Source organism: Narcine bancroftii, chromosome 1 (genome assembly GCF_036971445.1).
Source record: "Narcine bancroftii isolate sNarBan1 chromosome 1, sNarBan1.hap1, whole genome shotgun sequence".
Lineage (NCBI taxonomy): Eukaryota > Metazoa > Chordata > Chondrichthyes > Torpediniformes > Narcinidae > Narcine > Narcine bancroftii.
Window position 1 is genome coordinate 140862724 of NC_091469.1, and position 20335 is coordinate 140883058.

Consider the following 20335-nt stretch of genomic DNA (forward strand, 5'->3'; position numbering starts at 1 on the left):
AAGTAAAGTGGGGGGGGGGGCGGTTTGACTACAGATTATGGATCATATCACAGAACATGATCACATCAGAGAAGTATAAAATTTCTTATATAAGCGAATTTTATATGTATTATTTGTATAATTTTTGTGTTCAATATTATTTTTGGACATAGTACGAGTCATGATTTAATTGTTTAATTATTATAATTAAAGAATTTGATGTCCTGAATGAAATAAGTTATGCAATAATTTTGGTTCTGCTTTTAATTTACAATTGATATGTGATACGTCTGTGAAATGATTTAATTTGTAATCATTAGTATATCTAGGGTAAAGGGTTTTGTTTAGCTCAATAAAAAATATTTTAAAAGGAAAGTAGTATACATCAGCTTAAAAAGTAATAGATACAAAAGATAAATAAATAACCAGTGTTCAAAGCCTTATTGAGGATGTTTTTAAATTATATTCAGAAGGAATGTGGGCCCATTAGCTACGGGAATTAAGGGTTATGGAGAGAAAGCAGGAATAAGGTTTTGAAGTTGTATGATCAGTCATGATCGTTTTGAATGGTGGAACAGACTTGAATGATCTTCCCCCGCACTTGTTCACTATTTTCTATGAAAAGAAAACAGTTAAAATTTCACTGCAGGACCAATGGACCGAAAGAAATGGAGAAATCTTGAATCCAAGTAAAGAATGGGAAAGGTGGTAATGTAGTGGGTAAAATACTGGATTAAAGGCGATTGTGGTTTAAATCCCACCACAGCAGATGGGTTTGGCATTAAAACAGCAGTAAGATCAATTGAAATTTATAAAAAAGAAAAAAAAATTGCTTGTCTTGGTAACAGTAGCCTCAATAATGACTTCATATTTGTAGAAACGTATTTATTTCAACATCAATGACCTTCAAGCCTACCTACATTCTCTAACCTTTTACCTGTGTTCATAACTAAAATCTATTTACCTCTGCTTTAAAATTACTCGACATTGACTTACACTGGAATTTGAGAACAAGAGTTCCAACGATTCAGGACAATCTGAGAGAAATAAGTTTCTGTCTCAAATGGGTGTCCCCTATTCTTATCACTACTGTTGGACTCTCCAACAGGAGGAAACATTCTAAATTTAAATATAAATTTTAAATTTAAACATACAGCATGGTAACAGTCCATACTCACCACGAGTCCGTACTGCCCAATTTCACCCAATTAACCTACACCTCTGGTACGTTTCGAACAGTGGAGGAAACTGGAGCCCCCATGGAAAACCCACACAGACACAGGGAGAATGTACAAATTCCTTACAGACATGGTGGGATTCGAATCCCTGTCCCGATTGCTGGAGCTGTAAAGGCGTTGTGCTAACTGCCATGCCAACCATGCTGCCCTATGGCATCTGGTATTCCCAGGCAGTCTCCCATCCAAGTACTGACTAGATCTGTCTGAGCCTGCTTAGCTTCCGAGATCAGACGAGATCAGGCATTTGCAGGTTAGTCCACATCCATCCGTTCCAAACCTGAAAGCAATGCAAAAGACAATCTGAAATTACTCAGAGGTACAAGAATGAATAAGGGATGGTGATTGTGACATCAACATCATGTAATAATGATACGGCAGTAGTCATGGGGGACTTTAACTTCCACATAGATTGGGAAAATCAAGTTAGTCATGGAAGTCTAGAAGAGGACTTCATAGAATGCATCCGCGATAGCTTTCTTGAGCAGCATGTTAAGGAAGCCACAAGAGAAAATGCTCTCCTGGATCTAGTGTTCTGCAATGAGATAGGTAGAGTAAATGATGTAATATTCAGAGACCATCTGGGAAATAGTGATCATAGTATGATTGAATTTCTCATTCAGATGGAAGGGGAAATAGTTAGATCTAAAACTAATATATTATGCTTAAACAGGGGTGACTACCATAGGATGAGGGAGGAATTGGGCAGAGTGGACTGGGAGCACAGGCTAATTGATGGAACAGTTGAGGAACAGTGGAAGATTTTCAAAGAAATATTTTGTAATGCTCAACAAAAATATATTCCGGTCAGGAAAAAGGGCAGCAAGAGAGGGAAAAATCAACCGTGGTTAACAAAGGAAATAAAGGAGAGAATAAAATTGAAGGCGCAGGTGTACAAAGATGCAAAGAGCAGAGGGAAACGGGAAGATTGGGAACACTTTAAGAGACAACAAGGGGTTACAAAGCGAGTAATAAGAAATGGGAAAAAGAATTATGAAAGTAAATTGGCACAAAATATAAAAACAGAAAGCAAAAAATTTTATAAAAATATAAAACAGAAGAGGTTGGCCAGAGTTAACATAGGACCCTTGGAGGATGAGAAAGGAAAACTGGAAGCAAAAAATGAGGAAATGGCCGAGACATTAAACAAATATTTTGTGTCAGTCTTCACGGTGGAAGACACGTCCAGCATGCCCAAGTGCGGAGTTAAGGATGCGAATGTTGGGGAGGGCCTTGATAAAATAGTTGTTACAAAGGAAGTAGTGATGGAGAAACTAATGGGGCTAAAGCCAGACAAATCACCTGGTCTTGATGATATGCATCCAAGGGTTCTGAAGGAAATGGCAGAAGTTATAATTGATGCATTGGTGGTCATATACCAAAATTCCTTGGATTCTAGGCAGGTCCCGGCAGACTGGAAGACAGCAAATGTCATGTCACTTTTTACGAAGGGATGTTGGCAGAAGGCTGGAAATTATCGGCCAACTAGCTTGACGTCAGTAGTTGGAAAAATGCTTGAAGCCATCATTAAAGATGAAATAATGAAATTTTGGAACGTAAGGGTTCAATCAGGCAGACGTAGCATGGTTTTAGAAAGGGAAGATCTTGTTTGACAAACTTGTTAGGATTCTTTGAGGGTGCGGTGGATAGAGGGGAACAGGTTGATGTTGTATATTTGGATTTCCAGAAAGCGTTTGATAAGGTGCCGCACAAGAGACTTATCAGTAAGTTACAGGAAAGTGGAGTCCAGGGAAGTATATTGGCCTGGATTGAAAATTAGTTGTCTGACAGGAGGCAGAGAGTCAGGATAAATGGGTGTTTTTCAGGTTGGCAGAGAGTGGTAAGTGGGTTGCCACAGGGTTCGGTGTTAGGCCCACAACTGTTCATCATTTACATTGATGACTTGGAGGAGGAGACAAAATGTGGTGTAGCCAAGTTTGCGGATGACACCAAATTGAGTGGAAGAGCAAATTGTAATGAGGATGTGGAGAGTCTGCAGAGGGATATAGTTGAGCTGCATGAGTAGGCAAAGGTCTGGCAGATGGAGTACAATGTTAGTAAGTGTGAGGTTATCCACTTTGGCAAGAAAAACAAAAGAGCTGAATCTTATTTAAAGGGTGAAAAACTACAGCATGCTGTTGTGCAGAGGGACTTGGGAGGGCTTGTGCATGAATTGCAAAAAGTTAGGTTGCAGGTGCAGCAGGTTATTAAGAAGGCAAATGGAATGTTGGCCTTCATCGCTAGAGGAATTGAATTCAGGAGTAGGGAGGTAATGTTGCAACTGTATAAGGTACTGGTGAGACTGCACCTGGAGTACTGTGTCCAGTTCTGGTCTCCATATTTGAGGAAGGATATACTGGCTTTGGAGATAGTCCAGAGGAGGTTTACAAGGTTGATCCCTGGGATGAAGGGGTTGACTTATGATGAAAGATTAAATCGTCTAGGATTGTATTCGCTCGAGTTCAGAAGAATGAGAGGAGATCTTATAGAAACATATAGGATTATGAAGGGTATGGATAGGATAGATGTAGGAAGGTTTTTTGAGCTGGCCGGGGAAACTAAAACGAGAGGACACAGTCTCAAGGTTCGGGGGAGTACATTTAGGACATAGATGAGGAAAAATAGTTTTTCCCAGAAAGTAGTGAATGTTTGGAATTCTCTAACCAGGGAAGTGGTTGAGGCTGCTTCATTAAACATATTTAAAATTCGGTTAGATAAATTTTTACATGATAGAGGAATTAAGGGATATGGGGAGAAGGCAGGTAGGTGGAGTTAGGTCATAAATTAGATCAGCCATGATCGTATTGAATGGCGGAGCAGGCTCGATAGGCCATTTTTGGCCTACTCCTGTTCCTACTTCCAATGTTCCTATGTTCCTAACATATGATTTGGGAAAGAAATGTTAGAAGTGATATAGGATTGCCCTTCCAAGTGAAGCAACACTTCATTTAAGAATCTGCGAGGGACATTGACTGCATCTGGTGCTCCCGTTATGGCTTTTTCTACATTGGAGAGACTGAACGCAGATTGGGAGGATTGTTTTGCTGGGCACCTTTGCTCTGCCTGTATCATTGACTGGAATCTTCCAGTAGCCAACCATTTCAGTTCTGCACTCCTATGCTGATAGGTCTGTCCATAGCTTCATGCACTGTCAAACCAGGTCCACCTGTAAATTCGAGGTGCAATACCCCATATTCTGTCTGGGCTCTCTCCAACCGGATGCTATTAACATCAACCTCCAGTTTCTGCTAACCCACTCCCCATTCTCCCTTTCCTCCAGCTTTCCAAACTCACCTCTCTCCATTCCCAGAACTATGCCCCTCTCTGTAGCACGATCAATGACCACACGCAGACACGAATCACGTGGTCAAAGGCTTTAATAGTCTGAAACCTCCAGCATACAACTACATGCTTCTGAACTGCACCAAGGCTGGAATTGAAGGAAGAGACTAGGGTTCTCAGCCTTTATTGGGAAACTATGGGGAGGAGTTACTGCTGCAGGCAGGCCAGCCTAAGCAGTCCAGTGAGGTCCCCACCTGCATGACCGTGTTCCACCACATTCACCCCTTCCTTTTTGGATAATGTCTTGCGGGGTGAAGTGGTAGAGGTGGCCGTTGGCCTCGAACGCCGTGTATGGATGGTCCTCTGGGTGGATCGTGATCTGGTGGTAAGCCAACTTGAGATCTATGGTGGACAAGACCAGGAACTGAGCGATCTCATTGATCATGTCAGCTATGTGGGGGAGGAGGGAGGCATCCAGTACAGTGAACCTATTGATGATCTGGCTATAATTGATGACCATCTGTTTCTTCCCCCCACACTTAACCACCACCACCTGTGCCTTCCAGGAGCTGTTACCGGGTTCAATGATAGCCTCTGCACTTCAGCTTTTATAAACTCCCTGTCCCCGGGCTTGTATCATCTGCTTTTTGTGGCAACAAGTTTCCAGTTGGGGATGAGATTCTGGAACAGGGGTGCGGAGCGACCTGGCCCATGGTTCGGTTGCCCTCGATGTGTTTGGCCCTGTTTGGAAGGGGGGGCGGTCCCTAAAGAAATTGGTTATTTCTGACCGTGATTGGGGGGTGGGGCCTGTCAAACTGCATGCAGAGATGGGACAGCACTAGCAGTTTGAAGTTTTTATGCTTCGTCCCGCTAACAGTTATGGTCATGGTACAGTACCCGCGGATTTTCGTAGAGTGGGACTTGGCCACTAATGCTAACTTGCACTTGGCAGGGAACACTGGCAAGGAGCAGCATTGGACAATGCCCAGGTGTATAAAGCTCAGTACATCTCGTGATGAATAAGGATCCTGTGGTGTGGCCAGTTACCTAAATGTCCTATATCAATTGTGCCAGTTGTTGTGGCCTGTTCTAATTCAGCACGATGGAGGCTAGTGTCAACTCATTGTCAGAGTTGCTGCTGCTGTAATGTTGGGATGGCAACCTCCAAGATGGCTGCCCCCATGGATCACATGCAGAGTGCTCCAGAAGGGAAGCCAGACATAACGTCATCCCATGTCATCTGTCTCTCATTCCTGCCATTCGGTTCTTGGGTACCAGAAGAGGATCCAGCCAAGATGGCGAAATGCTTCATGGTCCATACATGGCACTGCTGGCAGGGTTTGAGAGTGGCATACCTTAGTGCAGTGCCCCTTCCTCCAACAGTTCACACAGGTCATGCTAGAGACTGCACAATTTATTTTAGTGTTGGCTTTGGCTACATTAATTGCATTTCATGTGCTCAGCGGCTGTAACCACAGTTAGGGTCTGTGGGTCCCAAGATGGTGGCACTCGTCCACTACATTTGGTGGCCGTGTGGTTTGCTGACTAGGCCTCCAGGTTCTTTTTGGCTGTTTCTAATGATCAAGCCTGCTGTATGACTTCCTGGAGTTGCCCACGGATGTGGTTAGAATGAAAACCGGCTACTAACCCATTACGGATGAGTTCTTTTTGATAGGCTGCGGCGATTACATCTTGTTTCTGCAGGATCATCCTGAGCTCTCATGGCACTCGTAAAATTATCAACAGATTACCCAGGGCCCTGGTGTCAGGTGCCCAGAAAATACCAGACATACATTGAGTTCACGGACACCCATATTGCTGTCGCAGGAGGGCCATCGCATCATCGTAGTCTCACAGTCCTATATCATTAGGTAAGCTCAGAGGCCCACTGATGCAAAAAACAGATCATACCTATTGCTGTCAGATGAGATCTTGTGGCACCTCATGAAGGTCTTTAGACAGTGTAGCCACATATCAAATTTAATGGAGGCCTCTTGTTCCTTGGGATCGGTCTCCAGCTTCTCCTCTCGTATCGCCTTGCCTATGGCAAAGTAATCAGGACATTAAATTGTAGTGCGATCAATAACCACATGCAGACACAAAGCACATGGTCAAAGGCTTTAATGTCCTGAAATCTCCAGAATACAACTACTTGCTTCTGGCCCAGATCCAAGGCTGGAATTGAAGGAAGAGACTAGGGTTCTCAGCCTTTATTGGGAAACTATGGGGAGGAGTTACTGCTGGAGGCAGGCCAGCCTGAGCAGTCCAGTGAGGTCCCATGCCTGCATTACCCAAGCTCCACCATACTCTCCCTGCTTTCTGGTGTGCCCTCCCTCCCTTATTCACCTATTACCTCCTGTCCTGAGGCCTGTGTTCCTCCCCCTGCCCCTCCCTTCACAATTTTGTTCTGTCTACATTTTGTTGATACCTTGATGACTGAAATGTTGGCTATGCATCTTTATCTTTGTTCTATAAAGTGACTTGGACAGTAGTGGATCTTTAGAATTCTCCACCCTGGAGGATGGTGGAGCTCATTCAAGACATTTTCCTGATATTAAGTGATACATGCACAATGGTATTGAATTGGAAGATCTGCAGTAATCTTGATAAATGTTTCCAATTCTTATATTCTTATGTTCCTTTTCTAAGCAAAGTTTTATTTCCTTGTATTAACTCAGTTTCTTTTATTTCTGCTTCACTCTTAAAATTCAATTAAATTAATATACTCTTTCACACTGAAATTTTTAGTTCATTTCCTCTTTAATTTTCTATTTTCCGATAGGGGACAAAAAAAGCATTCTAGAAATTATCACTGGATGCCTTACATCTGCTTTTTCATCTCGCCAAACACTAAATGCAACCTCCCTGGGGAGACCTAAGGTTTCAACTCCACAGTAAGTGCAACATTGAGTTGTTACTTCAGTCGGAATTTTTTTTCGCTCTCCCCTTCTCCTCAGTAATGTCAGACCTATCATCTGTGTGATTAGCTTGGTGCCCATTGGTGAAATGCACGTTCAAAGACCCGAATGTAATTCACAAACCAAATGGATCAATGCACAGGAAGGGATGAAGGGACGGGGAAATGATGGGGATTGAGACGAGGTGTGCTGTATGATGAAGGTTCCATATTATAATGAGGGAAAAGTTTGTGAGATCACAGAGCAATGCAAAATATTCAATTACCCAAAACATTACCCCAAGGTTAACTAAATTGGTGGAACAAAAGGATATGATTAGTGAAAAGGAAATGTAAAATTTAAAGCAGATTTTGAAGTAAAAGAGATCATCAAAAGTTGATTAATGCTTGCTGTGCTTGACTAGGTCAGGTAGTGCAATCATCCATCAGTGGAGCTTGAAGTGGTTTTGATATCAAGCTGGAGGCACAAACTGATTCAGCCTGTGTACTCGTGGCTGAAATAGATAGATACCTAGACCAGAGCAGGATCAGGGTCCATGGGTATCTGAAAGGTCATTAAAACACAAGAAAGTAGGACCAGGCATAGGCCACCTGGCCTGTCAAGCCTGCTTCGCCATTCAATGAGATCGTGGCTGATCTGATTATAAGCCTTTTCACTATGTGGTGAAACGCTGTTATACTGTGATTGGCTACTGTCAGCTGGACACTCCTCCTGAGACTGACCTTACCCATTACCCCTTTGTATGCTCCCCTCTCTTCCTGCCATGATCAATCAATGAGGTTGGTTGTTGCTCCAGTCTACAGTCAATAAAAGCCTCTCAGTTTCACAACCTAATTCTTTTGTGGTAATTAATGGTGCATCACCCTATATCTCTTAATTTCTCTATTATATAAAGATCTATCCAATCTTATCTTAAATATATTTATTGAGGTTTCCTTTACTGCCTCAATGAGCAGTAAATTCTGCAGATTTACCCCTCTCTGGGAAAATCAGTTCCTTCTCGTCTATGTCCTAAATTTACCACCTTGAATCTTGAGGCTATGCCCCCTAGTTCTAGACTCCACTACCAATGGAAACAACTTACCTACCTCTATCTGGCCTATTTCATAATTTTATATGTTTCTATAAGAGACCCCTAATTCTTCTAAATTCCTGCAAGTACAGTTCCAGGTGACTCCATCTCTCCTCATAGGCTAAACCTCCTTATCTCTGGAATCCAACTGGTGAACCTCTTCTGCACCACCTCCAAAGCCAATACATCCTTCCTCTAGTAAGGGGATTAGAACTGCATGCAATACTTTAGATGTAGTCTCAGCAGTACCTTATGCACCTCTTAATTTCCATCCCTCTAACAAGGAAGGACACATCTTGATAGCCTGTGGCACCTGTAGGCTAACCATTTAAGATTCATGCACAAGCGCAGGTCAGAGGTACTGAAGCTAAAACTCAGATCTAAATGATTATTGTGCCAGTATTTGAAAAGCTGGTAACTTCACCCAGTGTTGTGATCAATATATATCCCCCTCAATTAGTACCTGTAAATACATATTTTTGTGTGTGTGTGTGTGTGTGTGTGTGTGTGTGTGTGTGTGTGTGTGTGTGTGTGTGTGTGTGTGTGTGTGTGTGTGTGTGTGTGTGTTGTGATCAGGACTAGGAGGTTAACTCAGGGGGGGAGAAGAGTGAAGAATCATTGGGATGGACAATTGGAAGCTCAGTATCACCTGCATTTGTCTGAGCTGACATATCCCGCAAAGGGGGAATCCATTTGGAATATATTCTGCTCCAATATCTGCTTGAGAAATTGCATCTTATTGTCTGACTGCACATTACATTTAAGATTCCTTTATTGTCATGTAGTAGAACAGAACAAGAAATATTACACCAAATTGCCTTCTACCTGCTGTAATGCGGACAAAGTGCTGTCCAGTGCCCTTTACAGGAAGAGAAAAAGAAAGTCCCTTCAGAGTCAGTGAGTGTTTGTGGACTCGCTTCCAGTGCTCCAGCAGTCTCTTGTTTAATCCATCTGCAACCCAAGCTCCAGATTCAAACCTCAGGTATAATCAGGAATTCTTCAGTGCCCAAAGCCCTTCAGGGATCCTTCTTGCACTCAGCGCCTTCTTGAATCCCAGTTCCAATAGTTGGTTCCAATGAGCCAGTCTCCAGCAATCCACAGCCTGAACGGGTCCATCAGTCCTCACTGGTCGGCAGCTGTGGTCACTGTCCTGCAGCATCATCTCCTTCTCAACGGGAGGGGGGTAGTGAGGGGGAGCGGGGGTTAGGGTGCCCTCCCCATTTTTGGTGCCCTGGTCCCTGGAGTCTATTTAAACCAACTCCACATCTATCCAATCCTTTCCAACCTCACAGCCAATAGTCCTCCATTTTCTTATTTCCATGTGTCTATCGAAGAGTCTTTTAAATGTCCCTATTTTACCAGCCTCCACCACCACCCTGGACAATACATTCCAGGCATCCACCACTCTCTATGTAAAAAAAAACATACCTCTGACATCTCCCTTAAACTTTCCTTCACTCACCTCAAACAAATATCCTTTTGTATTTGCTATTGTCACCCTGGGAAAAATGTACTGGGTGTCCACCTCTCATAATCTTGTATACCTCATTCCAAAGAGAAAGGTTTAGCTTGGTCAGCCTTGCTTCACAAGATGTTCTCCAATTGAGGCAGCATCCTGGTAAATCTCCTCTGCACCCATCCTTTCTATGATGAGGCTATCAGAACTGAACACAATTCCCAAAATATGGTATAACTAGAGTTTTATAGAGCTGCAATATGACCTCACAGCTCTTGAAATCAATCCACTGATGAATGAAGGCTGGTGCACCCTATGTCTTCTAAACTACCCTAGCAACTCCGAATGTTATTGTGGTACCAATCTCTGTTGTTGGCTGAATATTGACTAGATTCAATAAGGGATATATTCTGGAAGCTTTCAAAGAGCATATTGTAGGGCACTGCCAGTAACCACAGAGTCAAGCTGAGTAAACGACAGCCTTTAATAGGCAGAAGGACCTTGCTGGCCTGGATCCCAGGATAGGAATGGTGGAAAGGGAAAGGTGGCTCAACCTTTATGGCCTAGGACCACGGGGGAGGAGTCATAGGGTACGAGTCATCCATGGGCGGGCCAGCTCCATATATACAACCGACAATGGAGGAAACATATCACCACACATATGAATTTTCCGTTGGTAATTTGGGATGTTTAAACTTCAGTGACTATCAAGCAAATATTCTAGTGTGAAGTTATACAAGGCAGGCAAAGGATATGCTGGTTGTATTGGTGAGCCTGAGAATTAAGTAGGATTGCAGCTACTGTGCTGTATGTGGAATGAGTAAAGATGTTCCACTGAGCCCTGATGTTTATTTATTTTTAAAATTTTATTTACAGCATGGTAGAAGGCGATTCTAGTCATTTAAATTCGTGCCACCCAATTATACCCAAATTAACCTACAACCCCATAAAATTTGGAGGGTAAGAGGAAACTGGAGCACACGGGGGAAACCCATGCAATCACAGGGAGAACATATAAACTCCTTACAGATGGCGCCAGATTTTAACCCAGATTCCTGGCTCTATAACACTACTCTGACCGTGCTGCCCTCTACACTAATCATTATGGTCCTGGGGGAGGTTACAGAACAGAGCAACATAGCCAAAAGCAAAACAAGGGCAAATGATGTCATTGCTGGTAGCAGGGCCTGAAATATAGTGATATGACAAGAACCATAACCCATGGAGGACATCTCTTATAAGGAAAGTGTAAAAGTTATGAAGGAACCTTTTAAACCTCTGTGTTCAGGGATTATCGAAAATTATATGTTTGAACCAAAAGAAACTGTTGGCCAATGCTTTAGAGAAAAGGAATGACAAAAACAAATGTAACTTCAGATGCTTTGTTTTAAATTGGGCATGGCAGGATTGTTTATCGTGCTAGTTGGTGAATGAGAGAGGACAAACAAAACTGTTTGGTTCTGCAGAATGGAAATACAGCTGGAAAACATAAAACAGTTTGGCTCAGGTTAATGATTCTCAGGTGCAGACGGGAAACAAGCCCACAGAAAAGATCATAGAGCCATGGTCTGACCATGGCCTGCTTACATGGATGTTACAAGTGGTGCCGTTGCGAACCTGCAGGTGATTTGATTGCCAAAGGTAGGAAGGATGGGATGCCTTGATTTGGTTATCATGAGACTCATTCATGATAGTCTAGGTCTATAATTGCCACAGAATGTGCAAGTGACAACAGGTCCCAGTAGCAAAGATTTTTTTTTTCTGAAATAAATATTTCATCATCTACATTTGGGGCATAAATATTAAGTTAAGTCCAAAATTCACTAAAAATCTTACAATTCAATTTAAGAATGCATCCTGCCTTTTCCTCCATTTATTGTAATTCAAAAGATACATTTTTATGTATCAAAATTGCTACACCTTTAGCCCTGGAATTAAATGAAGAAGAATATAACCATATAACCATATAACCACTTACAGCACAGAACAGGCCAGTTCGGCTCTACTAGTCCATGCCGTAACAAATCCCCACCCTCCTAGTCCCACTGACCAGCACCCGGTCCATACCCCTCTAGTCCCCTCCTATCCATGTAACTATCCAGTCTTTCCTTAAATGTAACCAATGATCCCGCCTCGACCACGTCTGTTGGAAGCTCATTCCACATCCCCACCACCCTTTGTGTAAAGAAATTTCCCATCATGTTCCCCTTATAATTTTCCCCCTTCAATCTTAAACCATGCCCTCTAGTTTGAATCTCCCCCTTTCTTAATTGAAAAAGCCTATCCACATTTACTCTGTCTGTCCCTTTTAAAATCTTAAACACCTCGATCAAGTCCCCCCTCAATCTTCTACGCTCCAGAGAAAAAAGCCCCAGTCTGCACAACCTTTCCCTGTAACTCAGACCCTGAAATCCTGTCAACATTCTCGTGAACCTTCTCTGCACTCTCTCTATTTTGTTTATATCTTTCCAATAATTTGATGACCAAAACTGTACACCACACATGTCAAACTCTGGCCCGGGGGTCAAATTTCGCCCGCGATATAATTATATTTGGCCCGCAAGATCATATTAAATATATATTAGAGTTGGCCCGCTGGCCGCCGCGCAAGTATAGCGCATGCACAGCAGCAGGCACCACCATAGTGGTTTTTAGCACTTCCACAGCAGGCACAGCAGGACACCGATATAGTTAACGGGAACGTTAATTAGATATTCACAGCGGCGCCGATACAACGGACCCGCCGCCTAGTGTTAGGTCTGCTTTGTTCGAGAATGAGTGAGTCAGACACCAGACTGAGTCAAAATCAAGGTTCTTTATTACCGGATTGTAACACTTGCAACTAACAGTGTTAGTTGGAGAAGGCGCATTCTGCCGTTATCAGCAAGTGGTGTTTTTTTATACCTCAGGACACACACTTAGTAAATTATCATACCACTACACTGTCCAATGAATAAGCTGTTGCTACCCTTCACTGTTAGTCTGCTGCTCATCAGCTTGTTAGTGCCAAACTTATCTTGAGCGTACAAGGTCACACCTGCATCCTGTTACTCCTTAGTACTGGGTGACTCCTTCTCCGGTCCCATCTCATGATGTTTTTACCTTACACTAGCTCCAACGGACCCGCCGCCTAGCTCCAACGGACCCGCCGCCTAGCTCCAACGGACCCGCCGCCTAGCTCCAACGGACCCGCCGCCTAGCTCCAACGGACCCGCTGCCTAGCTCCAACGTCTCCTTGAGCTTCATTTGTGGGTGGGTGCTGCTGGGCATCGGACTTTCCGCTGGGGTGGAGGTCGCGGACGAGTTCCACCGCTCTCACGGTATTCCCAGTGAGATGGTGAGACCAGCGGGGAGTCCTTGGGTTGTTGGCGGCGGTTGCGGCAGGCGGAGGCAGGGGCGGAGGAGGGAGAGGGGGCGGGGGGTGGGATGCCGCTCGGGTTTGCTGACTGGGCTGGGGAGGGCTCCCTGCAGACCTCCGCTCCCTGGCATGCTTCTCGGCAACGTGCGATCCTTGGCTTAAAGGCTAGAGAGAAATATTATTTATTGAATATTTTATTTCTTATTTGTTAATGCTTCTTATGGAAAGAGTTTAACCAAAATTATTATTAAACATTTATTTTAATAAGAAAAAGTTTTAACATTACACATGTTGAGAGAAAACATGCAGATGTTGTTGAAAATTTTCAATAAATATTTAGTTCGGCCCTCGACTTAGTCCAAGTTTTTAATTTTGGCCCTCGGTGAATTTGAGTTTGACACCCCTGCTGTACACAGTACTCCAAATTTGGCCTCACCAATGCCTTGTACAATTTCATCATAACCTCCCTACTCTTGAATTCAATACTCCGATTTATGAAGGCCAACATTCCAAATGTCTTCTTCACCACACCATATACCTGAGTATCAGCCTTGAGGGTACTATTTACCATCACTCCTAAATCCCTTTGTTGCTCTGCACATCTCAATAGCCTACCATTTAATGCATATGACCTATTTAGATTTGCCTTTCCAAAATGTAACACCTCACACTTATCTGCATTAAATTCCATCAGCCATTCTCACCCCACACCTCCAGCCTTCCTAAATCACCTTTTAATCTACGGTAATCTTCCTCACTGTCCACAACACCATCAATCTTTGTATCATCCGCAAACTTGCTTATCCAGTTCCCCACCCCTACTTCCAGATCGTTAATATATATAACAAACTATAGTAGACCGAGGACCGATCCCTGAGGAACTCCACTAGTCATCGGCCTCCAATTTGACAAACAATTTTCTACCAGTGCTCTCTGACACCTCCCATCCAACCATTGCTGAATCCATTTCACTACCTCCTTATTTATACCTAATGCCTCCACCTTTTTTCCTAACCTCCTCTGGGGAACTTTGTCAAAAGCTTTACTAAAGTATAAATAGACAACATCCACAGCTTTCCCTTCATCAACCTTTTTTGTAACCCCCTCGAAAAACTCAATCAGGTTTGTCAAGCATGATCTACCCCTGACAAAACCATTCTGATTACTCCCTAGCAATCCCTGTACCTCCAAATAATTGTAAATACCATCCCTCAGAACACTTTCCATCAACTTGCCCACCACAGACATCAGACTCAAGGGCCTATAATTCCCAGGTTTACATTTAGACCCTTTCTTAAACAGCGGAACCACATGCGCCACCCTCCAATCCTTTGGCACTACCCCCATGGCCAGTGACATCCTAAATATCTCTGTTAATGGCCCCACTATCTGTCCACTAGCCTCCCTGAGTGTCCTTGGGAATATTTTGTCCGGTCCCGGAGATTTATCCACCTTTATCTTTTTCAACACAGCCATCACTACCTCCTCGGTTATCCTTATATGCTTCATGACCTCCCCACTATTTTTCTTTACCTCAACTGGTTCAATATTTTTTTCCCTAGTGAATACCGAGGCAAATAAATCATTCAAAATTTCCCCCATTTCCTCTAACTTCTCACTCAGCCTACCCTCACTATCTACAAGGGGTCCAATTTTATCCCTCACTAATCTTTTACTTTTAATGTACTTATAGAAACCCTTTGGATTTATTTTTACTCTGTCTGCCAAAGCTTCTTCGTGCCTTTTTTTGGCCTTAAATTAGATACTCCTTGTAGTCCTCCTTCAAATTGTCAGCTCCCTGTTCTTTATACCTCTTGTACACCTCACTTTTTCTCCTAACCAAATTTCCAGCCTTTCCTTTGATCCTCACTGGGACATAACTACTCTGTACCCTCAAAATTTCTTTTCTGAATATCCTCCATTTTTCATTTACACCCTCACCTGAAAATATCCTGTCCCACTCAATACTCCCCAAATCCCTTCTTATTCCTTTGAAATTTGCTCTTCTCCAATCCAGAACCTCAACTTTAGGCCCTTCCTTTCTCTTCCCTAAAACTACCATAAAACTAACAGAATTATGATCACTAGACCCAATTATGCATGCCCAACCCAGTCCCTCTTTAATTTCATACTTTCTTTGACATTCAAATGTGTTTCTTGTAAAAATGCAACATCAATTTTCATTTTCTTAATATACGCCAAGACCCGCTTACGCTTGATCGGACTGTTTAAACCTCGAACATTAAAAGTAGCAAACCTCCCAGTAGCAAAGATGACAGCACTTGTTTGCAAGGGTGCCCAGTGGTATCATTCATAGGACATAGATCATAACAGCTCAGTAATGATTCTCAGGTACAGGCAGGAAATACACTGTTGTGCCAACCTATGTAAACTGGCTCCATAACAATCTAATCATTTCCTACCACACACCCATAATCTTTTGTTTTGATATATACTCGCCATGTGCTGGCATGCATTCACAAGCTCAGCAGATGACTAAAAGGCAGCTATGTTGAATGGAGTTTATTGTAAACCTGAGAATGAAGGTGCTCACAATATATTCAAGGCCATCTAATGAACTGAGAAATACAAAATAAATGCTGTATGCCTGTGGTGGACTATTGGCCTGAATCAGACACATACAAAGATAAAGACTGTACAACAGGCTTTAATCCACAAAGACTTCCACAGAGCCAGACTGGATGTGGCTGCAGCAACTCTGAATGAGGCCTCGGGAGGCCGGCGCAGGCTTATAACCTGGAGAGTGATTGACACCCGACCGGGCGTGGCTTGATCCATTCAGGCTGACTGATTGACAGCCGGCCAGGTGTTGTCCTGTCCCCTTACACTCCTGCAGGTACAGAGGTTGCCCCCTGCAGTAGGCTGGTGGTGTACCACCACAATGCCCACCAATGTTTTTGCATCCTTTCTGGTGCGGTCATTCAAACACTTTGCCTTGAGGTGAAATAGGTGGTTAAATTTAAATTTCAACATGCAGCATGGTAACAGGCCCCTTCGGCCCATGAGCCTGTACTGACCAATTCCACCCAATTAACCAACAACCTCTGTAGGTTTTGAAGGGTCGGAGGAAAATGGGGTGGGGGGGGGCGGGGAGGGGGGGAGGGAGAGCATACAGAAATGGGGAGAGTGTACATACTCCTTACACCAGATTCGAACCCCGGTCACTGGCATGGCAATAACCGCGCTGCCTGTGTTGTTGGAGATCACGCCTGAAGAAAACTATAAATATGAAGGAGTTACCTATGAAAACAGATGGGTCCGATTATTTTTTGTGCTTGTGCAAACATTTCTTTCTCTTGAATGGGGGAAAGAGATTGGAGTGGATAAAAACTGAATACCATCATGTCAGGTGTCTGATTCTCTGTCTTGGAAGTGGCACTCTCTCATTCTCACATCAATTAACCCTGGCGGAGAGTTCAAGCTGAAGTAACAGCACAGCTGCAATGTGTGACCCAGGGAAAGAGCAGGACCAGCTATGAGAGGAGGAGAAAATTCTTCCTTTCTGCGGTCTATTCACATGAAATACACCAGAGTCCTTGACCTTTAATGTTCTCGTTGTGCAGCTGTTAACTTTAATCTGGTGACTGAAGAGAAACATAAAGACCGATGGCAGCCGATTGTAAATGTGTACACAGGGAAGTGGAGAGTTTTCCATCATGTTTCTGACTTGTGTTGACAGAAGCCTCCTACAGATTAATCCTCCTCATAAAAAATACAATCCACAACCTGGTGCCAGAACATCCTGCTCTCTCCCCTATAAACCTTTTGCATCTTGCGGTGGAATAATGTGTGTTTTGCTTGGAGGCATGTGCGTGAGGCTGGGATTTACATGAGCCACTCACTGTCCGGTCTGGACTGTCCTGAATTCCATAAGACCATAAGACATAGGATCAGAAATAGGCTATTCAGCCCAATGAGTCTGCCCCACCATTTAATCATCAACCTACCCCTCTTCCTAGTGGTCTCTCCCTCTACCTGTCTCTTCACCTCTCACTCCTTCTGTCCTATCACCTCTGTCAAGTCAAGTTCATTGTCAACTGATTGTACAAAACAGTGTTTTCCAGACCTCGGTGCAAAACGCGCACAAACAATCAGACATAACACTCATACAGATAAACAATATATATGCAGGACGTGTTCATAAATACAAGTAAATAAATAAATAATGTTTCATGAATATGAGAGTCTCGGATGGTTACTGGTTATCCTATCCTTGTGGCATCTTCAGGAGGAGCTGACCAGGAAACAGTGGAAATATGGATAAAGGCTGAGTTAATGGTGATAGAGAGGAAACCATGTTTTTTGGAAGAAGGAGGACATTTTGGATATTCTGGAACCATTGGAGGCAGCATTTATGGTTACTGTGATTACTTTGGTTGTTTAGCATTCTAACTACCTATGGGAAAAAGGTGTTCCTCAGCCTGGTGGTGCTGCTCTGATCCTCCTGTATCTCTTTCCCAATGGAAGCAGCCAAAAGAGATGCAGGAGCGTCTCTGGGTCCCTCCCCCAGCTTATTTCCCCCTTAAAATATATACCACCCCCTTCCCTGTCGTCTTGATAATGGGTCCAGAGCTGAAATGTCGACTGATCATTTCTACCCATGGATGATATTTGAGCTGTTGCATGCCTCCAGCAATTGTCTGCTCAATACTTGAGCATTATAGATTTTGTGTTTCTGCACCAAGAACTGTGGAAAGGAATAGCCAGGAAAACACGCAACATTAAAGAGAAGTACTTTACTACCATTTAAGTGCAAGTCGTTGCTGTTTTTGCTGTGATGGAAGCCGAATCCCTTAGAAGCTGTTGGGCAACCATCATAATATCATAATAAAATCTATTGTAACTCATTGCAGAAGAAGATAATTTCTATGGGAGACTCAGAAATATCAGGTGAGAACCAACATGATTTGAAACTGAAACAGAAAAAACACATTAAGAAACAAAACAAAAAGCGAAATGATGAGTCATTTTATCTGGCATAATTTTAAACCACTCTGCTTTCAATTCACATGGCACAAAAATCACTTCCAAATCTTGAAAACTGAACAAGATACTTTAAAAAAATACCTCACTAGGACAAGACCATTAAACATCATTATTAATGCAAATATTTCATTTCTGATAAACTCAAATCAATTTCATGCACATATGTCATTTGCGATTGGATAAGTGCAGAGTAAAATATATGAACATATTGTATTTCAGCAGCGAACAGACAGATGATGCAATTAGAGTCAAACAGGAAAGTCTGCAGTGATTGTCGTGCAATACAAGCGTGCTGGAAGTAAAGAGTACCCAATATTTTGACCCTGAGCCCTTTGTCAAGGTATGACAGGCAGGAATCCGGATTAGAAGGTGGAAGAAAGAGAGGAGAGGAAGACAGAAGTGGTTGGAGAGAAGAACAGGCCAATAGATAAGAGATCATGCATGGATGTAGGTGGGTGGGTAGAAGAGGAAAAAGATAAGTGATGGAGGAGGGGTATCTCACTGAATGGAGATGGAAGGTGTTGGAGAAAAGAAGGCGAGGAATAGGGAAACCAAGAGAGATGGAAAAGAGGCCCTAATGGTCAATGTTGATATCAGCCATTGGTTGGAGAGTTCCCAGGTGGAATGTTGCTCCTCCATTTTGAGGGTAGCCTCAGTTTTGTAATGCTTGAGGCTATGGAAAGACATTTTGTGTAAGAATGGGGCAAGGTGTTTTAATGGTTGGCCACAGGGATGTCCCATTATTGCAGTGGTTGGAGTGAAATGTTCAATGAATCGATCTCCCAGTCAGTGCCCAGTCTCTCTGACATAGGGGAAGCCACAACAGGAGCACTGGATGAAGTGCATGACCCCTGTAGATTCACAAGTGAAGTATGGCTTCACTTGGAAGGACTGTTTGGGACCGTTTGGTGGTGAGGGAGGAGGTGTGGGTGCGAGTGTAGTATTTCTTGTGGTCACAGGACAGGGTTAGCCGGGGGTGATTGGTGGGAAGAGGTGGGTGGACAAAGGGGTCCTGGAGGGAATGGTACCTGTGGAAAGCAGAGAGGGGAGGAGAGGAGTAGGTCTGGTGGTCGCATCACATTTTAGATGATGGAAATTGTGGAGGATAATATGCTGGATGCGTAGGCTGGTGGGATGGTAGATGAGGACATGGGGTATCCTATCCTTGTGGCATCTTCAGGAGGAGCTGACCAGGAAACAGTGGAAATATGGATAAAGGCAGAGTTAATGGTGATAGAGAGGAAACCATGTTTTTTGGAAGAAGGAGGACATCTTGGATATTCTGGAACCATTGGAGGCAGCATTTATGTCATCATCAATTCATCATGGTGCACAGATATGACGGTCATGTTCCAGTCCTGCTCCCTTGACTTGGAACATCTGGCAGTGAAGTGTCACACATTCTACCTGCAAGGGAGTTCACCACCATCATTCTTGTTGCAGTGTACATTCTGCCCCAGGTTAAGGTCAGGGAGGCACTGGAGGGACTGAGCACTGTGATAAACAGCTATGAGACGGTACAATCTGATGTCTTCCCGATCTTTGTGGGAGGCTTCAATCAGGCCAACCTGAAGAAGTCTCTGACTAACTACCACCAACACGTCACATGCGAGACCAGGGGAACCAACACACTTGATCACTGCTATCCCACCATGAAAATCGCATATCAGCCATATCACAACCACACATTGGCAAGTCTGATCACCCTGGCTGCACTTCTACTCCTGGCATATAAGCAGAGACTGAAGACCTCTGAAAACCAATGGTGAAGACGGCGAAAGTGTGGACGAGGGAGGCAGAGGAACATCTGCAGGACTGCTTTGATTCAGTGGACTGGAACAAATACAAGAATTCATCTATGACTGAATATGCAACAGGTGACACCGACCAGTGTGGATCAGTGTGTGTCCATTGGAAAATACTGGGTGTTCCCCAACTGGTAGCCCTGGATGAATCAGAGAATCGACAACCTGTTAAGGGCAAAAACAAAGGCGTTGAAAGCTGGGGATCGAGATCTTTAGAGGAAGT

At 43.4% G+C, this 20335-nt stretch overlaps 2 long non-coding RNA genes across 4 annotated transcripts in view; one reads left to right on the top strand and one right to left on the bottom strand.

The window, feature by feature from the left end:
• Positions 1 to 1480, bottom strand: part of LOC138744972 (uncharacterized) — a 50807-nt gene extending 49327 nt beyond the window's left edge. For both annotated transcript variants that reach the window (XR_011345913.1, XR_011345909.1), the window contains exon 1: positions 1284 to 1480. This is a non-coding gene — a long non-coding RNA (uncharacterized lncRNA). The remainder of the gene's footprint in view (positions 1 to 1283) is intronic.
• A 178-nt stretch (positions 1481 to 1658) lies between these two features.
• LOC138745043 (uncharacterized) overlaps positions 1659 to 20335 on the top strand; it is a 59268-nt gene continuing 40591 nt past the window's right edge. The window contains exon 1 of one of the 2 annotated variants that reach the window (XR_011345996.1): positions 1659 to 1763. This is a non-coding gene — a long non-coding RNA (uncharacterized lncRNA). Of the gene's footprint in view, positions 1764 to 7284; positions 7391 to 20335 lie in introns of those variants that run through there. The other variant, XR_011345987.1, reaches the window with a different exon arrangement.